This window comes from Rousettus aegyptiacus, unplaced genomic scaffold, assembly GCF_014176215.1.
Source record: "Rousettus aegyptiacus isolate mRouAeg1 unplaced genomic scaffold, mRouAeg1.p scaffold_m13_p_12, whole genome shotgun sequence".
NCBI classification, from domain to species: Eukaryota; Metazoa; Chordata; class Mammalia; order Chiroptera; family Pteropodidae; genus Rousettus; species Rousettus aegyptiacus.
The window spans coordinates 70,122,433-70,126,886 of NW_023416287.1; the positions used below are offsets into that span (position 1 = coordinate 70,122,433).

Below are 4,454 nucleotides of genomic sequence, written 5' to 3' on the forward strand. Positions count from 1 at the left end.
ATTATCAACTGACAAATTATGTTTTCTCTTAGTTTTTTCATTAGATTAATGTGAGTAATACTAATAGCAAGTATTCATATGGTATTTACTATTTCTTAAACTGGAGTTTTTAGATAAACCATGTCACATAATCTTGACCCATCCACTCTATAAATCAGGTAGTAGTGTTCCCATTTCACAGATAAAATTAAAACTCTCTGAAACCTAAACTAATTTGCCCTAGGTTATTCTACTAATACTTGACAGAAGAAGAAGGAGAAAGAGGAGGAAAAAAAGAAGAAGAAAAAGAAATAATAATCAAAGATCTTAGTTGAGTTCCAAGCCATGTTCTTTCTAATTTATCTTGTCATTGACAATGGAGTAATGCTTTACTCAGTCATTACTGCCTCAATTTATTGAGCATATTATATTTCCAAGTTATTTGAATATAGTGAATATGGAAATTCCTTCTCCTGGCCCCCATTAACACCAGGATGTCTTTGATGAATTCATAAACAAAAAATACAGTTATTAAATGACTTGCAAGTCAAGAAACATTGAATTAGCTTCTCTATTTTGCCTTTGATCTCTAACATTACTTACTTTAATAAATGCTTACGTATTAACCCATTTTTTCTAGAAACAATTAGAGCACAGAATCTGGAGTTAGACTCTCTAGGATTGAGTCACAGCTCCTCCCTTGTAGACTTTGTACAAGTTACTTGACTGTTTCATAACTCAGTATGTCATCTGTAAATTGGAAAAGAACAGTACCAAAGGATTATTATGAGGATTAAATGACTATGCACAGTCCTTAGAACAGTTTCTAGAATATGGTGAGTGTTGCAGAAGCGTGGGCTATTCTCCTTTTGCATCAGTGGATGGAGATCTACCTTTGGAGTATAGTTATGATGGGCACATTGCCCTGTCCAAATTTCATCCTCAGCTTCCTATAAATAGCAGCTATTATTGCCTACATTAACCTGCAAGGGAACTGATTTCTTTCATGAAATTATGTCGTTAGAGCCCTATTCTCTTTTTTTCATGAAGACTTTTCATTCTTCTAGAGTCCCAAGGGGAGATGAATAGGAAGCTGAGTTACATATGAAGTTTCTAATAACCTTAGTTTAGAAAAAGGTGTATAGGAAAGAGTAAGTGGACTTCACACAGAGTAAGTAAGAGGCCAGGGTTAAGAGGAAGCACTTTGTTATATGGTAGGCCACACTTAAACACACCCTGCTTTCTCCAGGAATTTGGCTCTGATTTGTCTAAGGGGAAGAACCTGTGTCATGATAATTCATTTCATCATCATCTCTGTATGGATGGCAAGAGTCTGTCTTTCCAGCATTGCCCTTTTTCCTGAGATCCAAGTTCTTGTATCTAGCCTCTTCTTGGAAGCCTCTCACAGACACAATAAACCCACGATTCCAAAATGAATTAATGACATTCTTTCTCAAACTCATTCCTGATTCTGTGTTCCTTTTTCAGGAAACGGTACCATCATTCACTGTAACACAAACCAGAAACCTGGGTGTCAACTTGAAAGTTTCCCTCAGCCCCCTTTGTTTGATAAGAATTTTGTTTTGATAAATATTTGGCTTTTTACCCCCTTGTCTCCATTTGTGTTGCTTCTAGATTTATTCATAAATTCATATATCTCATTTGGATTACTGTCATAGATTGCAAATTCTTCTCCTTTTATTCTGCTGCTGCCCACACCTAGTGTTACAGAGTAACGAAAATAGAGGTCATGGTTTGAATATACCCTTGACCAAACAATCAGAGTCATGTAACCAAAACTTAAAACTATCCTGATTCTCCTTTCCCTACTCCAAACACTGACTGTGACCTTAAACAAAACTTAAGCTTTCTTAGTGTCTGTGTGACTTATAGCTTCCCAGACAATCAGCTACAAATAAGTCAGCTTATACAGTAAAAAGGAATATAAGTTTCTAGTAACCAACTGTAATGAAAAATGTACTCCCTTACGCATGCTTTATAAACTAAGCTGTGACTACTGAAAGCTGAGCTTATAACTACTTTCCGTTTGAAGTGTCCCTGTTTATGAACAGTTTGTATCTCACACAATAAAATATTCACATTATTTTCTTTCGACACTGCCTTATTCTACACTGCCATAGAAAGTCCTTCTTAATATAAATAAAATTATGCCACTGTTCTGTTTATATATTGCATGTATTAAGGTTGAAATGCCATGACATTGACCACAAAGCTTCCCCAGGCCTGTTGCCTGCCTTTCTACTACATCTTGTCTCGTAGTAAAGTACATGAACTAAAACCTAAATTCAGTTCTAAGTTTTCAAACTGCTCCTAACCTCTGGCCCTTTGCATGTACTGTGTCCGTTCTGTGGAATGATTAATTTGTAGTCTCTGCCTATCTTCTAGTACTTAATACTTGGTCCAAGAGATACCGCTTCTATTCATTGTCCCTCCCATTATCTTTGCAGAAGTCTAAGCACCTGATTCACATTTCTCCTTGGCTCTCTCTCCTACTGGACCACAAAGCTTCTTAAGGGAAGAGATGGGTATAACTTCTATTTGGTATCTCACAAACTTAACACAGTGTCTGGTTTAAAACAAATCTCAGTCTATGGCCATGCCACCCTGAACAAGTCCGATCCTGTCTGATCTCAGAAGCTAAGCAGGGTCGGGCCTGGTTAGTACTTGGATGGGAGACCACCTAGGAAGACCAGGTGCTGAAGGTGTAAAAAATAAAAAAATAAGGGATTGTAAGCTGACAAGGTTCTTGCAATCTGTGAGGTCAACCAAGGGTTGCCTTGCTTAAAACAAACAAACAAACAAACAAACAAACAAAAAAAAACTCTTGATTAATAAAGAAACAAGTATCGTATGAGAGTAAGTAGTTTGGAGCTACGTTATCGGCTGGAGAGATGCTTCAGGCAAAAGGGTCCTCTGCTTTCTACTCAGAAAAGTTCAAAACAGATAAGAAAATATGTCCCAAAGAACAGACAGGCACTACTATATATACTGAATATAATAGGTCATGCATAGGACAACCCATAGATAACAACAGAGGCAAGCAGTAGGGCATAAGGGGAAAGGTATATGAGGGATCCTCAAGAAGCGTGTTTTCTAGTCTCAGCTTAACTACGTATGTGACCCTAGGACAACTCACTCTGCATTATGAGCTTTGCTTTAACAGAGGGCTGGGTTTAGAGTAGTTGACATGTCATATTCGTTCCACCCAATTCTATAAATTATTGGAAAAAATTATATAATCTTACCATGGTTTGAGTTTCATGTTGATTTACTGTATCTCTATAACTTCAGTCTTTGAGTTTACAACATGTCTTAAAGTACAATTTCAAAACATGCTGTGATGCTAGAGAATATCGTCTTTGGGGATTAAAATATAAGTCAATTCATTGAGCATGTATTGTATACTTAGTAGAAGCACCATAGTGTTTTAAGTATAGTGAACATTGAAAAAAAAATAATATGAAATCTCGGTCTTAAATGACTAAAATCTAATTGAGGAAGTAAAATTAATAACAGGAAAGAGAAGAGACAAGACGTTCTCAGGCACGGACCTTGCTCAGTGGCTATAGTAATAGCCTGAAACACATGAGACGTCGGGGTTGTTGAGGAAGGCCTGATGGCAAAATCATAAATTTAATTGGACCTTAATGTCTTCCATGAGTGGTGACAAAAGAGAACAGAATGTAATCAGACACCAAGCCGAAAGTGGGTACTATCGAGTATTATTGCGGGTTGGAAGACAAGGGGGAGATCGCATTTGGATTGCAGTGTGGAGACAGGCCTTACTGGAGGGAGACGTGCCCCCTACCCCTCATGGAGACTGAGATGGAAGGAAGGACTAGACTTTCAGGTGGTTTAGAATTAAGCATATGCAACAAACAACACAACACAGGGTGCTTCCGAGTGTGAGCTGAGTACCATGTGGAAACAAGGAGAAATCTACCACAAGAGACACTGATGTAAGGAAGGGTGGTACCCACAATAACCTGCATGTTAATTCAGAACGACAACCTTCCCCCTTCTCTCGATGACCTCCCTTCCTTGGAAACCACAAATCTGGGGACGTGGGGAAGCATGTAAACAGTATGAGTCACCCTTGCATTTCTGTATCATATTAGATGCTTCATCTCATTAACTACCTCATTGCCTGTCTGCTTGGGTCTAGATCTACAAATCAAAAAATAAGAGTTCTGCCTCTCTGTCCAGTTCTTTGTTTATTCTAGAACCTATGCCTCTTTAAATATAAAGGCTGGTACCTTACTACTTGTCTTCATGAGTGGTTTTATACTCCCAAACCAAAGACTTTATTTTCTGTCTGTCTTTATTTTGGAAGCTACATCATTGAGAAGACACTCCCCACTCAGGAGCAATACTTCCTTTCTGGCAGGAGACTCTACAGGTGCATATATTTTGTTTCCTTGCAGCCGAAATATCTGGGTTCTGGCTAAAAAAAA

General features: G+C 37.9%; 1 pseudogene; it reads left to right on the forward strand.

Annotated features, from left to right (window-relative positions):
• The first annotated feature begins 2,586 nt into the window (after positions 1-2,586).
• On the forward strand, positions 2,587-2,705 carry LOC118610288 (annotated as a pseudogene).
• Positions 2,706-4,454: the final 1,749 nt, after the last annotated feature.